Source organism: Rhipicephalus microplus, unplaced genomic scaffold (genome assembly GCF_043290135.1).
Source record: "Rhipicephalus microplus isolate Deutch F79 unplaced genomic scaffold, USDA_Rmic scaffold_52, whole genome shotgun sequence".
Lineage (NCBI taxonomy): Eukaryota > Metazoa > Arthropoda > Arachnida > Ixodida > Ixodidae > Rhipicephalus > Rhipicephalus microplus.
The window spans coordinates 1,683,055-1,699,231 of NW_027464625.1; the positions used below are offsets into that span (position 1 = coordinate 1,683,055).

General features: G+C 45.5%; 1 protein-coding gene and 1 long non-coding RNA gene across 2 annotated transcripts in view; one reads left to right on the plus strand and one right to left on the minus strand.

Annotated features, from left to right (window-relative positions):
- The window catches only part of LOC142788282 (ras-specific guanine nucleotide-releasing factor 1-like), a 354,601-nt gene that overhangs the window by 168,443 nt on the left and 169,981 nt on the right, over positions 1-16,177 (minus strand). The window lies entirely within an intron of this gene.
- LOC142788294 (uncharacterized) overlaps positions 2,259-16,177 on the plus strand; it is a 138,893-nt gene continuing 124,974 nt past the window's right edge. The window contains exon 1 of the long non-coding RNA XR_012889326.1: positions 2,259-2,470. This is a non-coding gene — a long non-coding RNA (uncharacterized LOC142788294). The remainder of the gene's footprint in view (positions 2,471-16,177) is intronic.

Below are 16,177 nucleotides of genomic sequence, written 5' to 3' on the forward strand. Positions count from 1 at the left end.
TTTCCTGTTCTTATAATGCGAGGCGCTAAAGAAAAGCAGCGCCACCACGCTGATTATTCAAGCCGTAGGAATCGCAAGTAAGCGCCGGGAAGGTTTTTTTTCTTAATGTGCTGCATTTGAAAGAAGCAGCGGCAACACTGCATGAGCGTTGTCTGTGTGTATTCGTTTCGTATACACTATCTTGAAAAAGCGCCATTAAAAGAAAATGGTTTCATACTTGATGCCGTGTTTCTCACATTGGGATTGGAGATAGAGAAATTAAGTTAGGTATACTGTTTTTATCGTATATCGGCGGTTTAAATCTTGCGTCGCTTTGGTAACGACGCGCGCTTCTGTTCTCTTTTTTTATTTTTATTTTTTTAAGTTGTGAGAGCCCACATGCCCGAACTCTTAGTGATGGCGATTTATGACTTTTTTTTATTTCTTGTTTTTTTACGGGCTTCTCCTTTCGAAGGAATGTGCAAAGCGATAATTCGGTCTCTGTACGATGAATTCTGCGCGGTACAAGAAGGGCGAAAACATGGGGAGTTCCTTAAACTAGCGGGAGCTTAAAATGGGCGAATGGGAACTCGAATCGAACATGCAAATGGTGCCAGAGCGGGGATACCCGCTCAGAATCTCAAGCACGTACGCCCCAGTGGCTTTAGTTCCCACGGTAAGCCGCGCTTTTTTTTTCTTTATGGCGCCACAGTCTTTTGTATCTTTTGTACTTGTGATACCACGTTGGCTCTAAATCGAGCGACTCGTCCCTTCGCTGAAAGACATTCATCCTGCCACCTGTTGCACACTGCGAAAGCTGTGCGTGTGCTACAAGTAGCTTTAGAGGATGTAACGAAAAAAAAAGGTGTATACCTATTTTATCTCGCTTATTAAATAATGCCTGTGTATTCTTTCTTGTTTATGCATGTTTACAACTGTATGAGTTGTGTGTTCATCAATGTATATTTCATTGTCATCACCCTGCATCATGAGTAGCCTGTCAGGTGAAAAACCAGGCAAACCTCTCCAGCCCCCCAATAAAATAATTCTCTCTCATTCTTTCTTGTTCTTTTCTTCTTCACAATAATCATATAAAACAACTCTACAAGCGTGACCAAGGCTAGCGTTTGTACGGTTTAACCAATCGCTGCTTATACCAATCGCTGCCTTTGCCACGAAGGCGAATGAATTGAACCTACGTGGTGTAAGCCAATTTCGGGAAACAGGACGAGGGGATGAAAGAAAGCAACGTGGCTCTGTTTAAAATGTGCGACATAATGCCTGCTGCCCTATATAGGAGCAGTATAACCGTTCATAGTAGCCAGTTCTGATGCGTACGTTGCTGCCCAAGTTTTGATGACGATACATTGTATTTCACTTGCCAGCTGGAATCACAATATCAACGTGAAACACGCCATGGTGGAGGTCTCAGGCAATTTCCACCATCTGCTGTTCTTTAACTTACACTGTCATCCGCACAGTACATGGGCCCTTAGCATTGCGCCTCCTTGACTATACACATTTTAGCGATATGCGTTGACATGCGTTTCTGCGACCTTTATTTTTCCGCTCAAAAGACACCTTGCTGCTGTGCGTAGTATGCTCCTTCATTATATATAAAAAAGAAGAAATGTCCGGGAAGAAAGAAAATGATTACTGTTTGACGTAAATTTTTCTTCGTCCGGAATTACTCGGTCGTTGGAAAAAAAAAAGGCCACCCGCTCTCGAAAGACGGAAGTGTCAGTGAAGGAGGATTAAGGACAGGGCAACACGTTGTGGGCGGCTTTCTCGCGGTCCTTGAAAGTATCGTAGCTTTGAGGCGTTGGCGCCGAGTCAGGAGATAGATACTGCTGCCCCGATAGCGGTCGTGCCCGGCAGGATGGATTGCGCGCATTGAAAGGGCTTCCCGCTGACATCTGCTGGATAGACGGGGAACCTCCTGCCCGTTGATAGTCCGCGTGGCCTCAAAGGTAGGCAACGCCGACAGCTCTATAGTGCGCAAGCCGGAAGCGAAGGCATGAAAAAAAAAAGGGGGACATAGTGTGTGCATGGCTCTCGAAATGTCTCACCTGTAGCAAAGCAGAGCCTCGAATAAAGAACCTTACATTACGTGATAACAAAGATATAAAAATTATACTCCATAAGAAGTAAAAAATCTGGTACATAGTGCAAAGACGCGACGTAAGAATAATAAAAGAAAACTTTAAAGAAGAGAGAGTTGACGTATAGTACTAGATGTTTGTTACTCCCGACCGTGCGTGCTTTCGGGGCAACGAAAATAGAGTGGGCTTTCGAGCTGCTGACATGGTTTTGTCTTGTGCTGCGAGTGACATTCTTCCGGCATTGTTTTGCATTTTGACAGGGTGCGAAACTTGTCGACACACGAAAACCACGGAGGCGGCGCGCATGCGACAAGGCTCCGGCGTAACGCGGCCATCCATTTTTCACCTTGACATCAGACGTCGTCGGGCCACGCAGAAGAGAAATTGAGGTGAGGAAAAAAAAATGATGTGTAAAGTTTACTGCTACTTTATCTTTTTTTAGCAGATGCGCACAGCTTCTCTGAGCATCGCTAGGAAAGGACTATTCAGTTTTTTTTGGTACTTGTAACTTATGCGTAGTGAGAAAAATATGTAGAAATCAGTGGCGCAAGCAACAATATTATAACCAGCAGGGGGAAAGATCCTTCAATGCAATGACAGTTTGCATGACACAATAGCAACGTCGTTGATTATACCATCTGTTTTCTCATCAGCTTTATTAAGGGGTCACAAGTTTTGAGACGTTGTTTTTTTCTACGCCGCATGTACGTTAAAAAAGTATAGCCGCCGGAGATGATTTCCAGTACGGGGCTTCGCACAACACCTATATATTCTCAAACATTAACCTTCTCGTATGAATCAACAGAGCAATTTATTGCAGAAATGCAACTGCGCGCTTGCAGTGCATTTAAATATAGATGGACAGCACCTTGTGTCTGTAATCACAGATTTAATAAGCATAAGGGAGAACAAGAAAAACGCCGAAGTATAACAGTTGTATGCATCCTTCCATAAGAATTTGCGCCACTAATACTTACATATAATCTTTTCTATGTCGTAATGAAATTCTTCCTCATGAGTTATCTGCGAGACAACTGCTATGTTTCTATGTCGCAAAAGTCAAAACTTACAACAATTTGGTCACAACGAAACGCTCCGAAACGAGCACGGTGCACTGTGTGACGCGTATCCCATTGCTAGAGTCACCGGGCAACGGCTCAAAGTATACACCTCCCGTTGGTTTTGCCGGATCTATATAAGCGGCAACTGGATGCCACTGGCTCTGGTACCTCACCCTCCTCCGCCATATCCACCACACCCTCGCCCAAGCAATCAGAGTATTCGGAGAGGGATGTACCCGGAACCAAACAATGGACCGGCCAACACCAGCCGATTTTTGATTGCCGCATTCCTGTCCCCTGGGTTCGCCGGATAGCGTGTTCCCCAGGCTGTATGTTGTTCTTTATGTTTTAGCATTCCCGAAACCTTATAGTGCTCAGTCTACTCTCGCGTTTTGAGGCGGACATCTGGGAAAACAACATCAGAATGAAAGTGTTGGTTGCGTAACTCTATAGCCAACGAAAGTTCGATCGGTGCAGCGAACAGTGTTTGATGTCAGTGTGACACAAGAAAGTTTGTTTGTGGGGCGTTCACAATCTGGGAAATCATGGAGTTGGTTGTGCAAGAAATCCCTGGAAACAGCGATAGTGTGGAACAAGGCAAATAGAAGACTAGGCGAAATAACACACTCGATAAATCCTGAAATACGAGCGGTGTCGAAAACATGAAGGAACTTGAAGCGTGCGAACAGCATAAAAAAAAAACAAGACAAACTTGCACCCAGTTGCCAAACGTTCAATATAACTTCACACTGTTCAAGCCTGAAACAACATAAAATGCCCATTAAGAACTTGAGAAGCACAAGTATGTTGTTATGTATATGCGTGCTCTTGAATTTATTTTTGAAGCAACCCTCTAAAATGGTCTTTCCGTTTCAATGTGACTACAGCTACGACTATGCAAGTTGAAGTTGCCTGTACAAACAGTTGATGTCGAGGGCAGTGAAAGTTAAGCTGCAGGAGCGTATGCTATTTTTTTCGGTGAATGGGGTTGTGGGTGGGGGGGGGGGGTCATTCATGTAAGGTTGTGCTTGCGCATGTATATGTACATGCATATGCAGAGATGAAAAATTTTGGTGGCATATGAGGGTGGCGTTGAGCCTCCACACACACCCCACCTTTTACCTGGCTAGCCAATATTTACTATACTGCTGCTTTGGCAATATAGCAGATGGTACAAGCCGTAATTTATGTGGCACCGTGCACTCTAGCGTTCTTTCTTTAAGTACGAATTAAAATTTAAAAAATCGGCAGATCCTACGTACCTGGGAATCAACATTATGCGAAGCACGCGGAGGGAAGTTGACCGTGTTGCATTTTTTTTTTGGAGCGACACGTCATGAAAGGACAATAAGTATATGTACAAATGTTGCACCCAGCGATATATGTTGAAGAGTTGCAGATGTCTATATAACCAGTTTTCCACTTGCACAACGATGTCAACTGGAACATGCGTATTAGCAACACCAGAAGCTGATATGAAGCGCTGATGCTCGCGAAGATGCTGGCCGGGGACCCTGGTACATAAATCACCTTCAGTGCATAGCACCCAATTACAATTGATGTTAACCCAACGTGGCGGCTGTATCGAAGGAGTACATATGGAATGCTTATAAAATTGGGTAGGAAGCACCGCAACCAGTATTGACATTTCACAAAGATTGGCGTGTATTTGAAAAGTAGTTCCGAGACCTGGCGTAGCTCTGTGGTAGAATGCTTGACCGGATGCTTGACGCAGAATGTTTCGGTTCGATTCCTGCTGGAACTCTGGAATTTATTATTTGCATTCGTCGGGTGGCCAACGCTGCCTATGTCAGGATTTTCTTAACACTGATATTTATTCTATGCCTTTGGGGGTCGATGCTACCGATGTCGAGTATTGCTTAACGCTCACGCGTTAAGATTGCCCATGTGTGTTTTCGTCGTTCCTGGGTAGTTACCAAGTGTCAATCACAAAGCCACGTACCAGTGACACATACCCGCCATGAGTATGTGCCACTGTCTGACGGGAAGTATTTGACGACGTACGCGACGGGATATTGACATTGGTGATGTCTTCACCAGCGCGTCATACTCGTCAAACTATCTTACCCTTTCATGCTAATATTGGTTCACGCCAAGTTAAAAGAGTGACCACGAGAGCACCCAAACGAAAGCGGCTAGATAGATAGATAGATAGATAGATAGATAGATAGATAGATAGATAGATAGATAGATAGATAGATAGATAGATAGATAGATAGATAGATAGATAGATAGATAGATAGATAGATAGATAGATAGATAGATAGATAGATAGACGGACGGACGGACGGACGGACGGACGGATGGATGGATGGATGAATGGACGGACGGATGGATGGACGGACGGACGGATGGATGGATGGACGGACGGACGGATGGATGGATGGATGGATGGATGGATGGATGGATGGATGGATGGATGGATGGATGGATGGATGGATGGATGGATGGATGGATAGATGGATGGATAGATGGATGGATAGATGGATAGATAGATGGATAGATAGATAGATAGATAGATAGATGTGCTCAAAGTTCGCTAAGAAATGCTTCACAATTAAAACTTGGCCAAGCCTCACAATCGTAAGTACAAAAGAGATGAAAGTATCGCGAAAGAAAACGCCCCACGCGGCGTGGCTCGCTGGAATATCGCCGCTCGCTGATGAAGAGAATCGAAGTACGGCTGCGTGAGTGACCACTTCTGCATACTTCATTGCGTTGGCACCCGCCGCAAGTGAGCACGTTCTCCCGCTCGTCATGTACGTATACGACCAGCGCCCACACGGTTCCTGGATTGAGCCATCAATCCTTTATTTAGCCGATAGCAACGTGAAAGGGAAGTCACGGAACAAGAAACCAGTGAGCACACCGGCTGCAGTGCCGTTTTAACGCAGCAATCAGGTAACATTTGTTCGTGGAGATAGCGGTAAGCTCGGGAGAGGAAGGCAATACTAAAAAAGAAAAAAAATGCTAAATGAAGGAATGTATGGAGGAACGCGAAACGAAGGCGTTGAAGTGACCAAGAGCCCACAGTCGGTCACTCGAAGCCTGGCTGTACAAGAGCGTACTCGAACTGGCGTGCAAAAGGTTCGTTTTCTCGCCCCGAAAAGCAGCTAACGGGCCATTCGAAGCAATCTCAGGCATCGCCAGACAGCTGGCAGGCGTATATGCACGCACTGACTGTGGAAATTCCTTTTCTTTATTCCGGTCTGCGGGAGCACTACATTTGGAACGGAGCGAAGCCAGACCGACATCTCCAATTTTCTTTTGCATTTCGTTTTTTTTCGTTGTCTCGCGTACACCTTTGAAGCAGAGACACGCGCACTTCTCTGCCACGAGCGTTTATCTAATGCCTATTTCTTATTACATGTTCACACGGCCTTGTTCTCGCAGAGAACAGCGCTCCCCGCTGTGTTTTTCGTGTTGTTTGTACTCCGCCTCCTACGTTGTGTATTACAACACCGCTTATTCTGCTCGCTTTTTTTATACTTCGTCAAGAATAAACCAAATCAAGAATAGTTTTTTTCAATATACTAGCAGAATTAGACAGGTAAGCATTTGAGAAAGGACACATAGACTGCACTAAATGTTGCCTCCTGTTTTAAAAAAAAGAAATAATAAAGAACGTGATTAGTCTGACGCTCAAACAAATTGTTGCGACAGATTTTCAGTTTTACATGCAGACTTGCCATAAGAGTCAGGCCTGCTACACTCTATTTGGATTGGGAAGGATATTAAGAAGGCGGTACAAAAAGATGAAAAGGATAAACTTAAGCAGGAAAAAAAAAACAGGCAATGATCACATTCTGTCCAAGTTGCGCATCCTCACACATTATGCCGAATAGCTATAGTGTCACACACTGTGACATATATAGTCAAAGTTTGTTGCTAAATACTGCGTTTTCAGCTACACGGTGACCATTTCACGGGAGCCCACTTTGACCTCTGTGAAGGTCAGTGCACAACAATGATATATTCTATGTTCGGGCTATTGTCTAACCGCTATTGTATATGAAATAATACCTATAAAGAAGACGCGAGATATTGTTGAGTTCGCAGAGTTATCAAGTTGCACTCCACATCATCCCTCATGAAAATTCCAGATATGGCCCATATATGTTTTATATGAGGCCTTTTATGGTGAAATAAGGTCACATATAGAGTTACATATGGCCATATATGAATTTATATGGTTATATAAAGTGGTTTATATATGGCAATATACTCCCATATCTGAGTATACTTATATGTATATGAGGGATATGTTCCTCGATGTCCGTCATTCGGCAGATCACCATTTCCTCGTCTCGACGTGCATCAGCAGTGCCAGGGCAGTTTTTCAAGTGATTGGGTATCATTTATTACGCCCATCCTAAACCCACGTGGCCGCAAGCGAAGCTTCACCGTCGCACCATTGCCTGTGTTTCCCAAATCGCGGGGTACGGTCAATTCAAACTGTAAATCATGGCGTCATTTGCCACTCACTCTGATTGCCTGGTGATAGTCAGCGCGAAAGAATTCGCGAAGGTGCTTCGAGGAACGAAGAGTCATCGTTTGATGCGTGGCGCTGCGCCTAAGAATTTCGCGCGTGGTGTGAGCGGCTCCCCAATTAACCAAGATGCGGCTAATGACGCGCTGCCGACAAAAAAAAAAAAGGTAATAGCGACTCCTAAATTGCGCCTCGTACTTGCCGGCTGTGATTCGTTTCAACACACACGTGATCCGGAATCTCGTTCTCTTGACGCAAAGAGCGGGTCGCTGTTTTTAAATCAGGCTTCGCTTTCTGCTGCACTAATTACAATGCGTGTGGTTATTACTGACTGCATTTTAGCGTTTTTTTGTTTTTTTTTTTTTTGCCTCCAGAGTTGTGTCGATCAAACGTGTGCTCCTTCGATTTTGCCACAGCGCTCTGCATCACCCGCAAAACGCAAACAAGTGTGAACCATGTTTGTCCTTCTCATAACTAATATGTATGTATACGAAAAGGGGGTATCTATAAGATTAGGTGAAGTGAGAAAAAAAAGACGTCAGTGAAAATTGCAAATATACTGTTGTTTTTGTCTAATAAAAAAGCTTTATAGTGAAAAAAAAGTTCAGCACATATTTAGGTACTCAGAAAACAGGTATAATATTTAATCAGAAGATGCATTCATTCCGGTTCAATTACGTGTAACGCTACAAAAGTAGATTCCTGAATTCTAGTTTTTTTTTTGAAATTTCTGTACCGCTGTGCGGTGCTACTTATATCGCTTCAATTGGTATCTACCCGCTGAGCCACTGGCAACCATTTGTGATATAGTACGAAGTGTTTTTCTTCATGCATAGCAATATTGGGTAACGTTTCGGACGCGTTTTAAGGGAATTTGTATTGCAAGCGCAGATTTAAGATATCGAAAAGGTGACCCGTCGTTTCAGTGTGTCGTACGAAAGCTGCAAACTGCAACGTAACCTGTAGTTTTCAATCAGTTACGAGTTATGAAAAAAAAAGACCGTGGCATATCCACGGAGTGAGTGATGGTAAGTCGGGCGAAGTGTCCGTCCCTCCGTCCGTCCCTCCACCTGCCTGCCTGCCTGCCTGCCTGCCTGCCTGCCTGTCTGTCTGCCTGTCTGTCTGCCTGTCTGTCTGTCTGTCTGTCTGTCTGTCTGTCTGTCTGTCTGTCTGTCTGTCTGTCTGTCTGTCTGTCCCTCCGTCCGTCCCTCCGTCCGTCCCTCCGTCCGTCCCTCCGTCCGTCCCTCCGTCCGTCCCTCCGTCCGTCCCTCCGCCGGCCCTCTGTCCGTCCCTCTGTCCGTCCCTCTGTCCGTCCCTCTGTCCGTCCCTCTGTCCGTCCCTCTGTCCCTCCGTCCGTCCGTCCCTCTGTCCGTCCCTCTGTCCCTCTGTCCCTCCGTCCGTCCCTCCACCTGTCTGTCTGTCTGTCTGTCTGTCTGTGAATAGGCTGTGTTGGGTACATGGGAGTGATAGACTGCCTGAGACCATAATAGGCTTCGCCACTGAAATTCCGTAATACGTTTTAGAGCTTAGTTCCTAGGCACCCGCTCTTACGTCGAACGGTGTCGCCGTGGCCGTTGTCGTCGGTGCTCAACCAAAAAATATGTGAAAATAACCGACAGATATATAAAAAAGGAAAATCTAGGATCAAACGGGATTTGAACCCGAACCTTCTGTGAGGCAGTAGAGTATTGGATACCACAGAGACACGCTGGTGCTTGAAACTTCCAAAGAGACCCCATGCAGGCGTCATGTCGGGCAGGGAATCGTGTTAACCGTCGTAGTATAGCGTGAAAGAACAGGAAATTAACAACCAGTCTTCGTACGGTGCTCATCGCGCAACGAGTGCGTGGTTTGATGTTTCCCACCCACTGCAGAGTGCTCAGCCACGATATACTTTCGTCGTTATCACCCGCGTTGAATGCCTGTATTACCTGACAGATGTGCAGCGGGCACCTCGCTTATGTGCAGAATGACGAATAGTGGTGTAGAGGGTGGTTTCCTACTTCACCAAAATTGTGATTTATTGTTATGTCGATACCCTGAGGAAAGCGAAAACTTCAAGCACATTTGGCATTGCGCCAACACAACGTTACACTCTTTTGACGGGAGCACCACGACAAAACAGCCACCTCGAAGGATTAGTTTTGAAACCATTACATTGCTCAACATCCTTAACTACTGCGCGGCATCGATAATGAGATAACTGATTAGCGCCAATTATATTGCTTTACATTTCAACTAACTCATTTCTCTGAATCAACGCGGCACCTCATTAATTATGCCGCATGCATAGAGAGTTCATTAGTGAACCTTCTAAAAAGCGCTCTCGTTTTGACACCTCTAATCCGCTTCAACACGCGCCGAAGCGGAAAGGCGCCTTGTCTCATGTGGAGCAGCGAAATACCGAATTATCGTTCTAGGTTTACCCAGTCGTAAATTGCGTTTTGGTGCATGAGTGTCCAACTCTTACCCACGGTTTTGCATACTTTTCCCAGTATTTAGGGTTTCAGTGTGTAAAAAGAGCAAAGCCCCAAAATTAATCGAATTCACGCGGATCCCGAGTTTGGTTCCGTCGCTTTGGCCCATGGACGTAATCACGAAGAGTTTGATGAGCACACGTGTCTGTTGCCATTTTTCGTGTTCAGCGTCACAAAAGAAAAAAAGAACAATTCTCTCTTTTTGTGTGCGCCTGCTTTCTACCACTTTACACCCTGTCGCTGTTTATTAATAGCATTTTATCCTCTGCTGGAACGCTTCGAAGCGGTTGACGTAAAGGAAAGGCGTGAATCGACACCTCCGATGGTGCGAGTGCTAAAGGCAGTCACGCAACAGGTGACTCCTCACGTTGCATGGTGCACGCTTGGAACAGTATTGCAGGTACCCCGCTTTTCCCCCTGGTCTGTTTGTTCTCGGTCTTGTAAATTGCGCGTGCGCAGTACAGGGCAATGCGCTCGCAAGAGCGAAATCGCGCGTGTCCACTGCATCGTCGTTGTTTACATATTCAGCAGCGCTGCGTCGTGAAAAGTTAACGCTCGATCGGATTTTTGCGCGCTCCCTGGGGCTCGTTACGACACTAATGCTGGGTGCCGCTGAATAATTTAGCTAAGATAAATGGAACTGCCGGAGCGTCGGTGCACTCTACTAACAACACGTGGCAACCGAAAAGAAAACAAAGATATGAAGTATAGCATAAGGGCGCATCGCCGAGGTTTCTGCACGCTCTGCGCGTGAACCGAGTTACCTTCGTTCTGATGCTGCACTCGGTCATTCAGAGCACTTTTGTCTACCCCGTACAGAACGATCCGATGACAAGCTTATGCACTTAGGACTGAGCAAACCTTTAACGTTATGCTCGACGTGAAAACATCTCGCTTCATAGCGGGTACATTTCATTAAAAGTGCAACTACCTCGTGCAGGGCTTCTGCAAGGTTATCGAAAATTCGCTGAGCGCTCGCCTTTTTTTTTCTTTTTTTTCCTTTCCGAGATTGGGAGCATACACAACTTCCATATAACCTGCGCACACCGGATGTGTTGCAGGGCGCTAGTGTTCTGGCTTCGCGTAACTGGAGATGGCGGAGCCTGATGATGCATTAAGAGCTTTTGCATGCTGTAAGAGATTGCGGCACTTAGCTCAACAAAAGCGGAAAGTTTGCGACGTTACCACGTAACACAGAGATCTGCTAGTGGCTTATAAAAGAAAAAAAAGTAACGGAAAGTGTGAGTGGATAACCCTCAAAGCGAACATTGAGCTAAAGGCACCATTCAAAGTAGGTGGTAGTAATATTACGGTCCAGCTAGGTTTCTACAAACTGCAAAAAAAAGCATACGAGAGTTTTGGCAGTCTGTTGTACGCTTATTACGAGATTGGATGCAGTGGTTGTGACAAATCTTTATTCTTCACTTTATAGCAATAATGATGCTTTTGCTAATACATTTCAAGAAGGAAAGGTTTCGGTTACTCTAACCACTCATCCCCCCCCCCCTTTATGTTTTAAAAAGATAAGGTAGCTAAGTGTGTATGATGCGTATGCCCAATAAAAAGGTCAACAAAATAGCTCGCATGCCTTGCTTATCAAGCGAAAAATGAGTTTCGCAACCACCCTAAGCCGGAGAAAGCGCCGATTAAACCAAACTTTCGAAATATTCTCAACATCGCTGTGCACAAAGTGCGTACTTCAGCCGACAGCAGTTACAAGAAACGCTATGCTTAATCGCCTGGCCTTGGCCGCATAGCACCAAAGGAGATCGAGAAAAAGTTAACAAAAACACGTCTGAAAATTGTAGTAAAGGGAAAAAAATTGATGAGCAGGCCCTGCCCATATCACCGAGAAACTCACCCCTAGAGCATGGTTTCTGCTCTCGATATACTCACTTTTTTCTTCTTTTTTAAGTGCAAAAGAAAAAAAATATGTATAGCATGGCCAAGCCGCAACCCCCCGCTTCATTTCATTTAATGCACCGTTTTCGTGCTACCATTTTGATGATGTTTGGTCTTTTGTGTTTTCTTTTTCCTTTCGCCTGGCCAGCTGAGTATTCTCGGAGAGCATGGCCTTCCCTCTTCACCTTGTAAAAGTAGCGTAGCAAGAGAGGCATGACCAAAACGGGAAAGGTAATGAACGAAGGAGAGGTCCTCCATTTCCCTCTTTCTCTCTTTTTTCCCTCCAGACCCATAGTCTCCTCTCCATTAGATTCCTTCACCCTCATCATTGACGTCAATGGCACCCCCTCTCCCGATTGAGTGGATAAGAGCGCGCTCGTTTTCCTCCTCTCTCGCTGGTTGCCTCCCTTTATCCCGAGCGTGAGAGGAGGAGGCGCTCCCCATCCAACAGGTAGTCGACTGTTGCACCGGCGTGCTCGACCATCGCCGCTTTCAGGGGCGAGCGGGAAGAGAGAACACAAGGGGAGTTCCAAACTGCCCCCCCCCCCACGTTGCCATGGAAACGAGCCCTTCGGGAAGCTCGGGAGCAGCCGTCCTCCTCTGCCACACGCCGGCTTTAGTTGCGCTGCCCTCTCCTGTGCCACCTCTCTTCCCGGGACTGTTGGTGACTGCCCTCTCCACAGGTGCGCGCAGGCGCGCCCGAGCGACGGAGCGGCCGCCGACCAGCCCCCCAGCGACAGGTGGAGGAAACGGCAGCGCCCTCGTTCCACGCCAACGGCGAGTGTCGGAACTAGTCATACGGGTGCCACGCGGTCTCCCACGCGGTCGGTCCACGAGGCTCAGAGGCGTCACTCTTGGGACACGGCCCCGTCACGATCGGCTATAGTTTATCTCGCTTATCGGTAATGTCTCTCAGCGTTTTCTTTCCAGCTTCGAAACCGTTTGCTTGCGGTGGCTTCGTATCTAAAAAAAGGCTAATTTAGCATGTGATGCATAGGAGAGAGAAAAATGTTTATATACAGAAAGAATACGGAGGGGGGCCCACGGAATGAGGATGTATTGCGTGAATTTCAAGCCATGGGCTTTGTGTTTCTTTTGTTTTCTAAATATTTTGTTCTACATGTGCCTTTTTACAGTCGTCTTATTATGCATTTTTTCATTTTAAAATAAACATGCTGACACTGAACTTTTTTTTTTAAATAGATCGTCTCTCCTTGCACCGGGCGCATTAAGTACAGCTGCATTATTACTTGGATATGGAGGTAATGAGAATGGAGTCACGTATCGCATTTCTGCAGTGCACGTTGAATAAAATATACGCGTTCAAAGGAGATCAGAAGCCATTTTGCTATGCCGTCCACAGTACTACTTGCTATCTAATTTTTTCGCCCGTGAAATGGCATAATTATTTATACACAAAACCCCGAATCATTCACTCCTGTCTTGCTTTGGATTGGGAGAATGTGTCGCTAAAAGCAACACTTAGATGATCTGCAAGTCTTGCATGTCTTGCTACAACATGAACTTGGCTAACTGCGAGAATGCATAATAATTAAAATAAAAAGAAAAATAATTCATGAAGAGTAGCTGTGGACAAGTACTTTGTGCTTATAGAAGTGATCGATGCGTTGTACTTAATTTTGTTTAGTTGTATATGCTCTACGAATTTTGAAATTATGGGTAGCAGGGGTTTGTAACTTCCGGGTTTTTATCCGCTGTATTTCACTTACCACGCACCTCGAAGTGCGAAGGAGACAACGCTAGTGCTTCTACAGAAAACTGAAAAGTTTGATCACTGATCAAAATACGGGCAGCTGACGCGTTTAAGCAGTTGTTTGAGCAAAATCGATGATGTTAATTTGCCGGCGCTACCTATCGTTCAACGTTATACTTTTCCAATTCTTCGATTTAGGAACTTTTTTTGTTTAATTTCCATTCGCTCGATATTGTGCATGTTCGTTCGCTAGGCCACGGGAGTAGTCTGGTGGTTTTTTTTCTTTCTTGCTTTCTCCGTCCTTAAAACTCCCCCATCGTTTGTCCAAGCACACGATATACATACAAGTCCTCATATTGCGTTTAACGTTGCTTTCTTTCCTTTCTAACCTGTTCCTTTTATTCCTGCCTCACGAATTCTCGCTGCTTTTCTATTCCTTTCCTTTGAGTTTTCTTTAACATACGGAACAACTTACTTGTGTTAAATCCAAGAAACGCAATCCGCATGGCTAGAGCAACCGGACCCCTGCGTCCAGAGCATCATACATCCCGACCTGAATAGCTGCACGTTGTCCAAAGTATACAGAACTATAGAACTCGACGGGCGCGAAATGTGAGAGCACAAATAAAAGAAATGAATCTACCCCACAAGAAAGAAGTATGAAAGAGCGTTGTCTTTCCTGGCGTGTACGTACCAGAGATTTAGGAAGCGCCTAGAGTGTGCCTTCTGGAGAGCAAGTGAGAAAGGGGCGAGAAGCAAGAGGCGGAGGGCTAACTTGAGACAAGGCCATCATTCCTGGAAGGCCACCGCCAGATCCCTCTGTTGGGTGGATCCGCAGTTGCACGTCATCCCCGGGATCTCGACCGCAGACTCCACCTCTTTCTCTCCTTCTCTTACGCCTGTTGTTCCTCCCGGGATTTCCACCTCCACCAGTGCCTCCTATTTTTGTACCTACGAACCGTCTCTGACCACACAGATCTTTTTCCCTTTCTTGTTCTTACGTTACCGCGCTTGATACCACACGTGGGGTTCGCTTAGCTCGTCGCTTTTGCTATCTTCTTTTTTTTATAGTTCTTACTTCCGTAAACATACTTCCTCTTATTAAATTTCATTTCTGATCGCGTTTCTCTTAACTCGGGCTCTATGTTTTGAACCTTCACCGTAGTCAAAAAATGCGCGCAACACGCCCGTTGTCGGATGAGCTTGTCAGATATCGTTATTTACACAACTCTTGACTTTTACTACCCGTCTTGCTTTTTCTCTGAACACAAATCGTAACGCGCGAACTGATACCAGGTTCTTTGCAAGAAAAAAAAATCGCGATGTTCGCATGACAGGAGAGCAGGGTAAATCATTTCCTAAACAGCGTTGCTTATACAAACTAGGACCAAAGAGCAACAAGCTAACCATATTTCATTGGAGTTAGCTTCTGAAACAGACTTCGCCTCCACTGCATCGCGGCGTATACATAAAAAAGGTACTAAAGTCATCCCAGACCTCTGTGCACCCTATAGCCAGCAAAAACTTCTTTTTTAGTAACCTTGAGTTCAACTCTTTCTTATCTTCTATCCGCTGGATCTGTGCATAACAGATTATACTGTACTCCTAAGCACTGTCTGTTATGATGCGTGGAGAGCAATGTGCCTGGTTTATCTAAATGAATCCTCGTTTTTATTTCGGTTCGCTTCCAGTTGATTGCTCTCTTCTTGATTCACTCTGCATGCTTGCTATCACAGCATGAGAGCCTTTTCTCTTTTTTATTTTATATAGAACATCTGATACGATAATAACTAAAGGCGTGTGTTAACGTCTTCGTCGCTTCAACAAGTCAGGGAAAGCTGAGAAGCAAATGTCACTAGGCGGACAAAGTAGTAACAAGATAATAAGTAGATTAGATAGGGATACAATCATTGCGTAAGAAACGTGACCACTGCTCATGGCTTTCTGCTCTGAAGATTCGACTGCGCTTGCTTCTCCGTTTTCATGAAGGAAGCAAGGAAAACGAGAGAAAGGGAAGGTAGGGATGTTAACCAGTTCGGCATAACCGGTATGCGGACCTGCACAAGTGGAAGGAATGGGGGAGAGGTAAAGGAGGGTAACGAAAGAGAGAAAGAAAAGAGAAGCAGTGACGCGCACACATAACATCACCGCGCAGACCGGCAGTCTTGTGTGGTATACGGCACCACTAACAGTCTGTAACCGCTCGACCGCTCGTGCACGCCTGTTGTCCTTGGGAATTAGAGCAATGCCGTGGTTGCTTGAACGTCCTACAGGTGATAACAAAGCCAGCCATACTTTCCTATGTTAGGGACGGGAGTTAACTCGGAGACTATTAAGCTGATGATTGTCGATGCGTCAGTATATAAGCGGACACCGGAGTGACGATGCCTCTCACCCGACCCGATAGTAGCGGCTTCTGTCCGGACCGCGGT